Consider the following 16,236-nt stretch of genomic DNA (forward strand, 5'->3'; position numbering starts at 1 on the left):
CTTTTCTAATTAAGCGCCAGCCTCTCACCTTGTTAATGAGCTTCCTGAATATTTGCATGACGGAAAAGAGGGGAGGAGAGCGGCTCTTCTCTGCTTCACAGTGCTGTCGATTTCTTATTTTAAAAATATTTAACCTTTGATGGTGGCAGAGAAACAGCTGTTCGTCCTCTGCCCCAAACAGACAGGTGGGATGGATTTTTTTGCCAGTGGTTCCAATCCCCCGGCTGCTTCACTTGTGCCAGCCCTGTTGAAAAATGAACGGGAGCTGCGCACCTCATGAGCTGGTGCTCTAGATCAGAGGTAGTCAAACCGCGGCCCTCCAGATGTCCATGGACTACAGTTCCCATGAGCCCCTGCCAGCGTTCGCTGGCAGGGGCTCATGGGAATTGTAGTCCATGGACATCTGGAGGGCCGCGGTTTGACTACCCCTGCTCTAGATGCTCCTAAGGGATGATGCCATGCGGATCTTGCGGAGCGGGTGACGGACAAGGAGAGCGGCCACATTGAACCGAGCGACACAGAGAGGTTCTGTTCAATATCGGACAGATGCTAAATCTTGTGGCCTGACAGCTCCATCGACAGTGGCCATGACCTCAACAGCAGTCCATAATTACCCTGTGTATTTTATTCGTACAAATGCCCAGCACACCTCTTTAAATGGGAGCTGCCACATCGTAGCATTAGCACGCAAAGGAAACGCACTTCTATCTGGAGTGATTTGGGTTGCTGGAGATTGCAATGCGTTTTGATGGGCCCTATGCTCTCTCCCAAACCGATGGCGTTCATACAGCACTAATGTTAATGGCAAGGTGGTAAGAGTTCCCAGGGATCCTGTACATCTCTGCACAAGTATTTGCTTGGCGAGCAAGGAGCAGTTGTGATGCGACCTTGCTCCTGTTTGGTTTAGTGCCCCCATGTCACAAACAATACACCCAGTCATGAAGAAGAAGAAGAAGAAGGAGAAGGAGAAGGAGAAGGAGAAGGAGAAGGAGAAGGAGAAGGAGAAGGAGAAGGAGAAGGAGAAGGAGAAGAAGAAGAAGAAGAAGAAGAAGAAGAAGAAGAAGAAGAAGAAGAAGAAGAAGAAGAAGAAGAAGAAGAAGAAGAAGAGTTGGTTCTTATATGGTTCTTTTCTCTACACAGAGAGTCTCAAAGCAGCTTACAGTTGCCTCCCTTTTCCTCTCCCCACAGCAGACACCCTGTGAGGTGGGTGAGGCTGAGAGAGCCCTGATACTACTGCTCAGTCAGAACAGCTTTATCAGGGCTATGGCGAGCTCAAGGTCACCCATCTGGTTTCATGTGGAGGAGTGAGGAATCGAACCCAGCTCGCCAGATTAGAAGTCCGCACTCCTAACCACTACACCAAGCTGGCTCTCTTGAACAACATCCAAGTTACAAACAATACACTGTACAATGTGTATTGAACTTCAACATGTCCTCATAAACCTGGGCCTAAGAGATTAGCAGAGAAACTACGCAGTGCCTTTTGCTTTCATTTGATCATCAGGTTTGTGTGAACACCCATTGGCTTTGCTTACATTCTCCTCACTGATGGTGAGCAGAGAACTGTTTTTGAGTGGGGTCAGGCAGTTTGACTATTCATAAGCAGCTGGAGTCTGTTTGGCAGGTAACTTTCAGTTCATGAAAACAGTACAATTGGTAGCACTTCATTCAATTGCTGCTCACCCTTCTCACTGGGACATCAAGGCAGATGACAGAATAAAGAATGGTGCACAAAGAAATCTCCCATAATCCAACAGGATCTTAGCATGGTGCTGTACCAATCCACAGCCAAACCTCTGACATAAACTATTATTTGGAACTAAGTTTAGGAATAGCTTCGCTCTTTAGAATGAACCGGTCAGTGATTTTGAAAAGTCTTACTGTTTGGTATTTGTTTTATCAATATTATTGTATTCACACATTTTTTTTCATGTAGCTTTATGGTAATTATCAGCCCCCCCCCCCACACACACACACACATACATGTCAATTACTTGAACCAATGGAAAGAGAATAAATGTTGCCTCCTGCACACCGGAAAAAGAAGAGCTGTTGTTTTGTACCCTGATTTTTACGATCTGAAGAAGTCTCAAAGCTTTCCATTACCTACCCCTTCTGTCCCCACAACAGACACCGTTTGAAGTAGGAGGGGCTGAGAGAGCTTTGGGAGAACTGTGACTGGCCCAAGGTCACTCACCTGGCTGCATGTGGAGGAGCAGGGAATTAAATCCAATCCTCCATGTTAAAAGCTGCCACTCTTTAACCACTACACGAAATTGGTTCTCAGGCTGCAAGGTAAGATGGTTGCAAGGTAGAAGGAATAACACCACAGAGGTCCTGATAGCCATGCAGCTGTTCAACGCACAGTCAAAGTCCAGCAGTGGTAAAGCCAGACTGGAAGCATGGCTCCTGAGCTATTGCAGTTGTCAAAAATGATGTTTGCTGCAAAGTTCTCAAGATCCCTGCGAAGCACAGACTGAACGTTCATGCCCCACCAATCACTGCATAGCCCCGGCATTACAGAGGCCTCCTGCCTTATTTCTCTGGGAAGTTTTTGAGTATGCAAGAACTGAAGAGTGCATGACTAGATGACCTGTGCGGCCCCTTCCCACTCTAGGATTCTATGAGTCTAGTTCAGCAGTGGAATGGGCTGCCTAAGGAGGTGGGGAGCTCCCCCTCACTAGCTGTCTTCAAGCAGGGGCTGGACAGATACTAATCCTGCACTGAGCAGGGCATTTGGACAAGAAGGCTTGCAGGGCCCCTTCCAACTCTGATTCTCTGGTTCTATTAATTCTACTAGTAGCGGCTAAGCTACTAATTCCACTAATAGTCATTTGGAAGGAACCAGAGCATCCCAACACCTGACCTAAATAGCCCAGGCTAGCCTGATCTCAGGTCTCAGAAGCTAAGCAGAGATGACCCTGGCAAATGGACAGGAGACCTCCAAGGAATGCCAGGGATGTGATGCAAAGGCAGGCAATGGCAAACCACCCCTGACCGTCTCTTGCCTTGATTACCCCTCCAGTCGCCATAAGAGAGCTGTGACTTGGCAGCATTTTCCACCTCCACCCATGCATCCCAACATGCATTCCCTGTGATTCCTTTTATCACCATGCATAGGTGATGATGGACAGGGGATATGGGAATAATCTTCTTTAGATTCCCAATTCAAGACTTGTGCTGGCGGCAGTTCTGGGCAAAGGAAGAGTTACACAGGCACAAAAGAAGAGAGTTGCTCCCCTAGATCTATCAGACGTAGCAGGCTATTTGCATTCGGAGGGTCACGACGACACCTTGTTACCTCTATCGCTTTCAGTAGCACCAATTAATTTCCACCGGCATTAGACTGCTGCCCGGACGACAAGTTAAAAGACAAAGGGAAGATCTTTGCTTACCCCCCTGCTTTTGGAATAAGGGATTCCCGGCTGGTAGCGTTGCTCATTAACATAAAAAAGTTAAGCCTGCGAGATCCGAGTTGAAAAATCAAACCAGTCAGAGTGGAACTGATCAGATGAAGTTAAGCCCTGCAAGAATCCTGGTTCCAGCCTGGATTTTCATTGCTTCATTTGGGTAATCCAAGTCCTGGCTTGTTTCCGTACTCCAGGGGATCACATCACTGGTTCCAATCAGAGTGGCTCCAGTTAACGAGTCGCTTGGTATACCAAAGAGGCCTTTGGAGCAATAACAAGGGCCTGGCCTCCATTTTACAGTGATCTGCACTTTGCTCTCAGCAACTCATCCCAAACACATGCAAACATGAATGCATGAAGTTGCCTTATACCGAATCAGATCATAGGTCCATCGAAGTCTATGCAGACTGACAACAGCCCTGCAGGTGCAGGCTGGGCTGACAGTTTCAGAGTTTCAGCCTCCTCTTCTCAGACTTAACATAGGAAAGAGTAAAAGCTCTGCCTGAAGGGGAACCGAGGAAAGACATGAACTGTTCTCTGCTTAACCTTGTGATGCCAGAGCCCTGCTGGGGCCGGGGGAACACCCACTTGGGTACCCCCCCCTCGCTTTAGGGGTTTAAAAAATCAGGGGAGTTCCCTAATTGTGCACTGGGGTATTGCAGCTCCACCTGCCGCTGTTGCGTGCGCCGGCTTCCCTCCACCCGAAACTCGCAGTTGCAATCTGCTGCTCTCGCATGCGCATGCTCCTACCTGCCCCAAACTTGCAGAGCTGGCGTTTGCAGCTCCACTTGCTTCCATCATGCACACCGGCTCCCCCCACCTAAAATTTGCAGAGCCACAAACCACACGTGCTCCCACCCACCTGACATTTGCTGAGATAATGCTTGTGGCTTTGCCCACCCCTATCATGTGCACCAAGTCCTCCCCCACCTGACGTGAGTGTCCTTCAGTAGCGCAGGGGGTTGGACTAGATGACTCAGGAGGTCCCTTCCAACTCTATGATTCAATGATTCTAGGTCCTAGCAGACTCTTCATTCTGTCCTTCACACCCTCCCAGGCTCTACTAAGATAGGCAGCATCTCTTCAGGGTTTCAGATGGAGGTGTGTCACATCACCTACTACCTCGGCTTAAGGTTGAGCCTGGGACCTCCTGCGTGCTAAGCAGATGCTCTGCCTGGAGCCAAAGCTTCTCTTCAGCATTCAGGCCACTCTTCGCAGAATCACATTGACAAATTTGGTGCGGAATCTATCTCTATCTTATTTCTTTCGTTGCATTATTCCAGGATAGGGTGCACAACACTTAGTAAACAGGTGGCAGGTGGCCCAGAATCTTCCCACTTCCCCTCCCTACAAGCCAGGGGCTCTAAAGAAACCCTTTATTTTCTTCCTCTGGGCAGCTCACTCCCCCCCTCCTTTCTCTTCACACCACCTCCTACCTGGGACCTGAGAAGCCATTGCCTCGTTATTCAGATTATTATTTTAACAAGATGTCTCGTTCTCTCTGAGGCAGCAAATGCACAGAAGGGCCCATCAATTTTCATAGAAAGCCATTAAAGTTCTTTCTCATTAGCCATAATTAAAAGGTGCAGCCGGTACTCCCAATAGATCACACTTCAAAGTAGGGCCGCTGGAAAAAAAACGTATCCTGGACTTGATGCCTTGGATGACTCGCAGAGCAGGGCAGCAAGGAGGATGGAGAGTCAAGAGTCTTTCCAGGGGGTCTAGAAGCAGAAGCCCAAAGCAAACTTTCTCCATTCAGAAGAATTATTGATGTGGAACACATCTTCTGGCTCGCTCCCTGGGACGGAAACAGGAATGGCCATCATGTCTGTAGTTCTACCCCAGAGAGCGAGCCAGAAGAGACTGAAGCATGGGAGGGGATGGCATGGGAGGAGGCTGTGACTGCCCAAGGCCTCAGGACACATGTGGAGTGCAGGAGGCAGCCAAGCCAGCACTACCCTGCCCCACCCCACCTGAGGCCCCGGGATGCACATGGAGCGTGGAAGGTGGCCGAGCCAGCGGAACCCCGTCTGAGGCCTAAGAAGGTGTGACACGGCAGGTGGCCAGGCCAGCACCACCGCAAGGGTAAGGAGAGAGGGAGGTAGGAGGGAAGAGGGAGTCTGGGAGGGGAAAGAGTCTGGGTGGGAGGGTGGGGAGGAAAAGGGAGGGACGAGGGAGGAGGTTAGGAAAGCAAATGATAATGGGGGTGAGGGCAGGAGGGAATGAGGGGAGGAGTTTGTGTGTTTGTTTGCATGTGTATGTGTGTGTCTAAGAAAGGGAGAGCGGGGAACAAGGAGTCTCAGAACAGGTATGTGTTCCACATACCTTGTGAGAGTCAGACTGTCACTGATTTATTTTCAGACCTGCAGAAAATCATCAGCTGTCCAGGGTGCCTGCTAAGGGTCTCCTCCAACAGAGATGCAGGAGTACACTAAGCCAGTGGTCCCCAACCTTTTTATCACCGGGGACCAGTCAACGCTTGACAATTTTACTGAGGCCTGGGGAGGGTAGTCTTTTGCCGAGGGACATCGCCATCGCCGCCTGAGCCCCTGCTCCACTTGCTTTCCCACCGGCACCCCTGACTTCCCACCGCCCACTGGGCAGCACTGCTAGCAGCAGCTGCGTAATGCCACGCCGAGTGGGAGCCCCAGCCATGGCGACTGCCGGAGAGCCCCAAAGCAGCAGCCGGGGAGGACGATGAGGTGGCGCCGCGGCCCAGTACCGACTGATCCATGGACTGGTCTCGATACCCGGACCGGGGGTTCGGTACCACTGCATTAAGCCACAGACAAAAATCTTCAAATATATTAAATCTTACATACTACATATTAGTTAACTGGCTGGATCCATGTATTTTCTTGGCTATTCTGCTTTTCCTATGTCAACAAGTCAATCAAGACCCTATATTGACTGCAGTGCAATATTCAGTGATATGTCGATGATGCTACATCAGATCAGGGCTCCAGGAAACTTTGACAGTAGTCCTGGAGATGACTCTGAAAGAAGCATTATTGCATTGGTCCAAGCCTCTCTAACCCATGAGGTAGATGTGAGGTAGGTGTATAAAACCCTATGTAACCCTCTCCTTTGCACAGGTTTGATGAGCACAAGTTCCCTGTGACTTGTTTTTGGTTGCAGCGAAAATTAAAAATTCATGAAAACATTTTCCAGTCTGGTGTGTATAACTCATGCTAGGAAAGGACCCTTGTCCAGGGCCAGTAACCAGTAGAGAAATAGAGGTTCTATCAGGTATGTTTCCCTGTATGCAAATACATCCCCAACCTTCTGATGCAAAAGACCACAGGTGCTGTTCCTCATTCAGGACTAGAATGTGTTGGGTAAGGGAGGAAGGTACAAAACCAGGTTGTCTGTCTTCTGCTTAGTGTTCTGTGACATTATTCATTGTGGAGCAATTTGTGTGGTTTATGAATGGAAAATGAATAAAAGCATTATCCATTTTCAGAGTTAAAGGCCTGCTGCTTTTCCTTCTCTTCCTTGGCTCGGCTAGAGCAGGAGCCCCCAGTGTAGTGCCTGTGAGTGCCACAGCACCTGCCAACACCTTCCTGGTGCTTGCCAAGTGTTTTTTTTTTTTTTTTTAGAAAGTGGTTGGTGCCAGGCAGGGATTTTGCCCAGCAAGGCTTCTGACTGGCCACTGGAGATTTAATTGGCTCTGCCGACTTTTTAAAATGTCACTTGGGCAGTAGCTGCTATTGCAGCACAAGGATCACCACGGTTTGACTGAAAGTAAGCTGCGGGAGCCATTTTGTGACTGACTCTGCCTCCTGCGGCAGCCATTTTGTGGCAGCGCCAACCACACTCTGACAGAATGCCAAAAGTGACCACAGGTTCAAAAGAATTGAGAAACCCTGGGTAGAGTCATGCCAAGCAGAGAGGGCAGCATGAAGAGAGGATAGGGAATCAAGGAGAGATCAGCTGGAAGGCAGGATAAGAGTGACAGTGGGTTCTGGGGTAGCACCAGATAGGGTTGACCTCTGATATGCAAGGTTATTTCTGTCACTCAAAAACTGTTGCCAGGAGATGCTACTTAAGAAGTCAGGATTGTGCCAGGAATTCTGCATTTGAACAGCATGAGAAAATAGAGTTTGATTTGCACAGTGAGATATGTTGAGAATCTCATTATGAGTCTTCCTTCACAATTAGCTGTACTTAAAGAGGACAATTTGGATAAATCACAATTTACTCAATCAGTGGTTTGTAAAACAGACTTTAGCTTAGTATCTGAGTATAATCTGTTCTGAAAGATACAACACTGCCAGCAATAATATAATAATTAATGAAATGATAATACAAATAAATAATACTGATAATAATAAAGGACATAGAGAATGAAGTCGATAATGAAAATACCTGGCAGTGGCTCCAAAATGGGCACTTGAGGAAATAATCAGAAGGACCTTATTCTAGTTGCACAAGTGCAGGCACTCGAAATGAATAGTATGAAAGTCAAGATTCAGAAGACCAGTGACAACAGCAAATGTCAACTTTGCAAGATAAAGGATGAAACCGTTGACCACATGGTCTGCGCCTGCAGTAAAATTGCTCAGAGTGATTATAAAGAATGTCATGATAAATTTGCACTGCATTGTATTGGAATCTTTGCAAGAAGTGTCGCATACCACCCCCCAGAACTTCATGGGAACTAGAGGAATGCACTTGGATCTAACTGAACTGAAAATATACCCCCCAAAATATCTTATTGGTATTTGGGCATCCCAAATATATCTGGGATTTTTCAGGAGAACTGAAAAAAATTCCTAGAAATATTCTGGATATATTTGGAATTACCAGCAAACTCCCCCCCCCCCGCAAAAAAAAAAAGCAGCTGAGGGGCTGGGTTGGAGCAGATTGCTCCTGCTGCTCAGCTATTCTTGAGCTTTCTTTCTTCAGTCCCTTTAAAGCAGAAGTATTTAAATGGACTGTGGAAGATAGCCTGCAAACAAGCGGGGTGAGGTTCACCACTCTCCCTGCCAGCTCCACTGGGGGTCTTTTGGGCAGTTCAGTTTGAATCAGGCTCCCCAAGAGAACCCCAGCTGTTCTTTCAGCAGCATTGGGATGGGGGGGGGGCAGAAGAGTACAACCATGGCAGGAGCAGCCGGACAGGGGACAGCGAGGCCTCCCCACAGTGGAAAAGGCTGTCACACCAAGTGTCCTTAAAGAAGGAAAAGGGAGGAGAGATGCTACAGTCCTTAACCATGGGGTCGAAGGCACTGCACGGGGCTCCTGGAAGTGCAGGATCCATAGCATGTGCTACATGTGCTGCATGGATAAACTGGCCCTGGCTGTAAGTCACTTTCCACCAACGCCACTAGGGGGGGATATAGAATTAGAGAATAGATGTAGATTCATAGAGTTGGAAGAGGCCATGCAGGCCATCTAGACCAACCCCCAGCTCAATGCAGGATCAATCCAGGATATGGCTTCTTTGACACTTTGATTGGTAGGTGCAATGCAAATGGCAGGGTGGAGAGTCAAGCATTAAAAAGGGGGAGACCTGGCTTTGAGACATATCCACACTCTCCCCCAGCTCCAGCCTTATTGTTCCAAGTAGAGTAAACATGCCGAGCACAATAAGAGCCGTGTATCTGTTTTAAGATATGCATTGGTGAAAATCCTCCTCTTGTGTTCCACTTTGGCCACCCGTTCAGACACCGAAAAACACCTCTGGGGGAATAAAAAAGAATCCCGCTTCCTGGAGCGGACTGCATAAAATATTTTACTACAAAGCGGAATTACTCTGACGACTGATGGATTCACTCGTGAGACCCACTCACATTTATGGAGGTCGTAAGTTATATACTCCTGGTGAACTAGAGGAAACATAACAATTGCCTTTTATGGGTAAAACTTCATGCAATATATTAAACTCACCAGGGAACAGCCAAGGGTTTACAGCAAACTATAACTCTAATGCTTCCAAACCACTGTGTTATTTGCAGATGGATTAGGAAGAACCAGAGCAGGGACCCTGGGCCTACAGTAGGTGCTTAAGAGACTCAAGGCCTGACTTTTGGGGGAGGATGGGGCTCACAATGCACCTGTGCTCAGGCCAACGACCTGTGACATGCTCTGGTTCTTTCTGTTTTTCTGAAGACCAAGCCAGAACATGATGCTGATGATGAGTAAATATCATCTCAGGTGCGTGTTGGGGATTGAACCCAGCACTTTCTGCATGTTCAGCAAATGCTCAGCCTTTCAGATACAGCTCTTCTCCATCTCAGGTCTGATTCAATCATGGTATTGTAGGGGGTTGTGCCTGGCAACCAATATAAGGTTTGGAGATGGGAACGTGTTGGGCCCACGATATCCTGTGTGCAACTAGGTTAAGTCCGGGAATAACCTGGAAGTCTGTTCTATTGGACCCACCCATCGGCATGCTAGAGACACCAACTGTGCAAGGGATTGCTGTGTGAATCATAGAGTTGGAAGGTACCTCTTGAGTCATCTAGTCCACCCCCCTGCACAATGCAGGACACTCACAATCCTATCGCTCATCCACTGTAACCCCCTTGAGCCTTCGCAGAATCAGCCTCTCCGCCAGATGGCTATCCAGCCTCTGTTTAAACATTTCCAAAAGTGGAGAACTCACCACCTTCCGAGGAAGGAGATGGAGAACTCACCACCTCACCATGCCTCTGTGTCAGGTCTGGGAATCATCTGGAAGGGGGTTGCCATCCTCCCATTGGAAAACACAAAGAATCCTGAACAGGAGCTAAATAAAGTACAAGAAATGGAACTAGTCAACCAATGAAAAAGATGGTTCTTGTCTGTTTTTTCTTTTTTCTATTTATTTGTAGCCTTCACCAAAGCACCGTCCGATCACAAGCACTTTCAAAATATTTCCCTCGATAGCAAAAGCATCACAAGAGGTCTAATAGACCCTGGAGTAAAATACAAACAATGAACTCTAACTTCTCAAAAATGATATCTTAACCCCCCCCCCCCCCCCCCCGTAGATCGTATGCTTCTCTTTCAGCTTCTGAAAGCAGGGTGTAAACTGCACGGAGCTTTTATTCCAACCCCAGGTCGATTCAGCCCCTGCCCTCTACACAGAATGCGATTTCCGTTTGGATTTTGAACTCGGGTCTTCTTCTCCCCCCTCCTCCCCATTGAAACAGGAAAGTCTTCTGCACGTGGTTAGGGAGGCTCAGAAGGTAGTTCAAAGCTATCTGAATTCAACAGGATTGACAATGGAACAAACAAGGTAAGTGCAGACTCTGCCCTGGTCTCCTTTGGGAACGGAATTCTGGAAAATACGAACTTGTGGTTTGACAGACAAGGATACAAGATGCCTGTTTTCGGAGTCTCCTGGGGGAGGCAGGGCAGTGGGGGGACTTAAGAGGGTCAGGAGGAAGGCCCAGGTTATGTCGCCGGCAATGTGGCGACATCTCTTCTTTCATGTACCCGAGGTGACAACATCACGGCAGTGACATCCGCATGACACTCTGGCATTTGGGCAAAAACTCTATGGTGGAAGTTTTTGCCCAAATGCCGGAGCAGAACCAGAATGTCCCAATGTGACAATGTCATTTTCGGCGGGTGCTACACTGCTGGCAACATAGTCTGGGCCTTGTTCGTGCTCCAGGGAAGTCCTCCCCATACCCTGCCAGTTGCCAGGAGGGACCTGACAAATCTATCCAAATATGGCATAGGGAGCTCTAGGAATTACTGGAAACTTGATGGTTTTTCTCTACATAATTTCTGTTTTTTTCCCTGGAAGAGGTGCAGTGGCTCATGCAATGCTGATTCTTCTCTTAAGGACAGCTGCTTACCGCAGGTTTTCTGCCATAGCATACTGGTTCTGAAATAAACTGAACATATGATACCATCACATGATATTCAAGGTGGGGCGGCTGCTGAGGTCAAGGGTTTCCAGAGGATCCCACTTCCCCTATCCCTCTGCAACCAATAAACACACTTTTCCCACCCGCCTGCTCAAGTAGGCAAGTATCAACAATAAAATTTTATTTTTATAGCTCATTCTTTCTGGTTGGCTCAAGGCGAGTAACAACAGTTAGGGTAACCCTAACTTATACCCCAACCATGAAACCTGACCGGAAATTGACACACAACTCACATACTCCAACTTCCCACAGTGTTGAAGCCTGTGATAAACCATAAGGTCATCTCTGGCTGATTCTGGTTCTACTGCCGTGGCTCACAAAGAGTCTTGAACCTTTGTGTCTTTCCCTTTAATCGGCACTCGAAGTAGGTTGCCAGCCCTGGGTTTGGAAATAACTGGAGGAGATTTGGGGAGTGGAGTTTGAGGACAGCAGAATTTGGGGAGGGATTTCAATGGGGTACAGTGCCATGGAGTCTATCTTCCAAAGCAGCCACTTTCTCCAGGGCCCCTTCTGCATGATGGAAAAGCTGATGAGAACTCACCAAATACATCATGGTTTTTCTAATCTCTGCACAGAAGAGTGAATTTACTCCGCAAAACTGATTTTGCTCTACATGGTGAACTGCCTCTTCGGTGCTTTAAGCATCTTTTAAGCATTGTTTCTGAAAGATGCCTTTCACCGATTCATTTCTCTCCTGCCTGCCTCAGGCACCCTATTAGTCATGCAGAGAAGCTCCTTGGTTATGCAGATTAGTGACTGCATTAGAGAACAAAGCATGTCACTGGCAAAACTACAGGGGGCTGGGCTATGAATTGTTCCATGCAGAAAGTATTGCAGCGTAGTTTTTCAACAGACTATATTCAATGCAGAACAACAACTGTAGTATAATACAGTGGTCTAAACTGGTTGTTTTTAAAACTGTTTTATTTGGCTCCGTGCAAAATACCTCCAGGGGAACTGATCTCTCTTACCTGGAGATCAGATGGTAAATTCTAACCCAAAGGCTAGTTCTTCTGACTGTATCCAGGCCTTAAGCTACTTGCAGAAAAGGTGTCCAGTCTGGGTCTTATTCATTTTTGTTAGAGCTCAGAAGCAAAGCACAGCCAGGACTCGGATGGGAGACCACCAAGGAAGACTCCGCAGAGGAAGAAGAAGAAGAGGAAGAGTTGGTTCTTATATGCTGCTTTTCCCTACCCAAAGGAGTCTCAAAGCGGCTTACAATCCCCTTTCCTTTTCTCTCCCCACAACAGATGCCCTGTAAGGCTGAGAGACCCCTGATATTACTGAAGAGGAAAAGTTGGTTCTTATGTGCCGCTTTTGTCTACCCAAGGTAGTCTCAAAGCGGATTACAGTCGCCTTCCCTTTCCTCTTCCCACAGCAGACACCCTGTGAGGTGGGTGAGGTTGAGAGAGCCCTGATATCACTGCTCGGTCAGAACAGTTTTATCAGTGCTGTGGTGAGCCCCAGGTCACCCAGCTGGCTGCAAAGGGGGAGTGCAGAATCGAACCCGGCTCACTAGATTAGAAGTCCAGGCTCCTAACCACTACCCCAAACTAGCCAGGGCAGTGGGCAAGCCACCTCTGCTTCTCACTCGCCTTGAAAGCCCCTTGCTAAGCCTGCCAGAAGTCGGCTGCCACTCGACAGCACATTGGTACACAATACGGGAGGGGATACGTGGAAACGAATGGCAGGCAGATGTACGGAGAAGACAGGGCCGATGTGAAATCCAAGTTGTTGAGGCAGCCGAGATGAGCTTGACGCTGGGACGGTGTCTCATGCCCAGGCCATCTCCGAAGAAAAGGGCTTCCCTTATTTGAGCTGAGTGCTTCAGCGTATCCATCAGCTTGCCGTAGCCTCCCCCCCCCCCCAAAGGCCTTCGCAGCTGTCAGCTTCATTGGTTCATGTTAAGGTGTCACTGGCTTCCGTTGTGTCAGGACAGAGACAGGAGTGACGGGATCGCTCCGGAGTTGCCAATATGGGGCTCAGAGCTCCTCCGAGCAGCAAGCAACGGAGAAAAGGGCTTCTGAAGAGAGGAAAGGGTGCAAGCTGTACCCGGGATTCCCATCCCAGTAGTTTTAGCACTCGTTTGAAGTGTTCAGGAAACAGTTCTGCCTCAGCTGGGTGTAGCCTACGTGGTACAGTGGTTAAAGAGTGGTGGCCTGTAATCTGGAGAACTGGGTTTGATTCCCCATTCCACATGCAGCCAGCTGGGTGACCTTGGACTAGTCACAGTCTTGTTAGAGCTGTTCTCTCAGAGCTCTCTCAGTCCCAACTGTCTCAAAGGGTGTGTGTTATAGGGAGAGGAAGGGAAGGCAATTGTAAGCCACTTTGAGGCTCCTTTGGGTAATCAAAATCAGGGTATAAACCCCCCCAGCTCTTCTTAAAAAAACAAAAACAACCTCAATTCCATAGAAAGCAAACAGGTCCCTTCTCTAGGATTGCCAACCTCCAGGTGGCAGCTGGACATCTCTCCTTATTACAACTGATCTCCAGGCAACAGAGCTGACACCTTGGAGCAGGGGTAGTCAAACTGCAGCCCTCCAGATGTCCATGGATTACAATTCCCATGAGCCCCTGCCAGCAAATGCTGGCAGGGGCTCATGGGAATTGTAGTCCATGGACATCTGGAGGGTCGCAGTTTGACTACCCCTGCCTTGGAATGTTGACTATGGCATAATGCTCCACTGAAGTCCCTCCCCTCCTCAAACCTGGACCTCCTCAGCTCCCCCCCCAAATATCCAGGTATTTCCCAACTCAGAGATGGCAACCGTATCCCTACGTGATCGAATGAGCATTGTCTCGCCAATTTGCCAATCTGAAGGTGAGCAACACCATCTAAATATGTAATTCCGAGAGTTAATATAGGCATGGTAATTAAGGATGAGACAAAGATCTAATAATTAAACCACAAAGATCTAATATATGAAACAGCATGAATTCCACAAGAATGCATTTATGGAAAGGGTGATCCCTGTAAGGGGGGGGGGAATGCTCTCAACAGACAATCAGACCTGGGTCCCATAGAGGGAATCAATCGAAGTACAAGGGGGGCAGTCCAAAGAGCATAAATGTCCTGACAGTAGCACACATGCTTGCATTAGAGCTTCATATGGCTTTGTGGTGGAATTGACGCATTCTATGGGTTTTGTGATGGCCCTGGAATGGCATCCTGAATCGGTGGGGATTAGTTATTTTTAAAATATATTTGTAACGTTTGTTAAACATTTATTGGGTGATATGAGCCTATATGGTCATATTGACCTCCCCCCGTCCCAAAATGGCCAATGATGGGCCTAGTGGGGGTGGGAAGGGGAGGGGCGCTGGGTGGGCATGTCCACAGCTATGCTTCCCACCCATATTCTGCACGATCATGTCATTTCTGGGGTATCTAGAAGCCCAAAATATGTTTCCAGGGTTTCTCAATGGTAAAAAGTTGAGAAAAGATGCTCTATTGAGGACATTTTTTCCTATATGTATCACCTTTCATATAACTGTATTATTGTGGAGTTTATGCTACCTTGTTTATTAGATCAGTGTGGCTTCATTATTAGTTATTTATGTCATCCGTAATTACCTCCCCAATATTTAACTCTCAGTACTCCATTTTTAGTTAGCTTTGCTGATACTTTACATGAGAGTTCCCTCTAGTTTGTTCTCATCTCCTGGCGGTCTCTCAAAATTCTGATTCCCAGACGACAGGGATCAATACTCCTGGAAGGAACGGCAGCTTTGGAGAATGAACTCTTGTCGTATTGCATCCCTGCCGCACCCCAAGCTCTGCCCTCTGTAGTCTTTGCCCTCAAATCTTCAGGAATTTTTCAACTTGGAGAGGGCAAGATGTCTAACCCTACGCCAACGACAGCTTTGAATGACATGAAAGAAGCCAAAATAAGTTTGTCTCTCTGAGCATGTGATTGCCCAGATTCTATTGGGCAGTTTAAAAAAAATAGGCACCAGGGCAGACCTGGGCCTAGTCTGCACACAATAGATAATGCACTTTCAAAGCACATTCGAAGTAGATTTTCCTGTTCTGCACAGGAAAATCCAGCTGCCAAAGCACATTGAAAGTGCATTATCCAATGTGTGCAGACTAAGCCCTGGTATCTGGGAGCTAGGGTTGCCAATCCCCGGTTGGGGCCAGGGGATCCCTCAGTTTGGAACCTCTCCCCCCATTTTAGGGCTCTCAGAAACCAGGGGAACTTACCAGTCATGGGAAGCGATAAAACCAGGAAGTAAATATAATGTTCCTGTGTCACCTGGAAGTGACATAGGAATGTCAGTGATGTCAGGGGGCGACACTCTGGTTTGGGGGCTAAACTCTGTGATAAGAATCTCATTCTACCACAGAGAACAAATTTTGAGTCCAGTAGCACCTTTACACGGCTACCCACTTGACTCTATCATAGAGATTTTGCCCACAAACCAGAACGTTGCCCCTGACATTCACAACATGCTGTGTCACTTCTGGATGATGCATGGATGTTGCGGCTATTTCCTGGTTCTTCCCTTCCCACTCCCAGTTAACCTCTTCCCCAACCCCTGCCGGCTGGCCCCACAGGCCCGACAACCCTATTGGGAGCTCACAGAAGACACCCTGGGCTTCAGCTTGTCCGAAAGGCAGGAACAAATCCAGTCCCCAAAGCAAAAAGATAGATGCCATGACACATCAGTGAGGAGGAACAGGACCCAGGAACACCCGCCCGTCCACCCTGTCAGCAGCTGGCAATGTCTTACCAGCCTGCTGCGCGAGACAGCAGAAGCCACCTCCTGTCAGACTGCTCCCGTGTCATTGGACTTCAGCTGCATTGCGCTGATACGGATCAGCTCCAGGTCCAAGTCTGACACTGGGCCATTAGGCAGGATTGCAGGCCTGACACATACCTGGCTCCGAAAGGCAGGCTCCCGCTGACCCGACTTTCACAGGGTCTGATCACCAGTCATTGCTGGGCTTCCAGAGAGAGAGA

The sequence above is a fragment of the Paroedura picta genome, chromosome 4 (assembly GCF_049243985.1).
Source record: "Paroedura picta isolate Pp20150507F chromosome 4, Ppicta_v3.0, whole genome shotgun sequence".
Taxonomy (NCBI): domain Eukaryota; kingdom Metazoa; phylum Chordata; class Lepidosauria; order Squamata; family Gekkonidae; genus Paroedura; species Paroedura picta.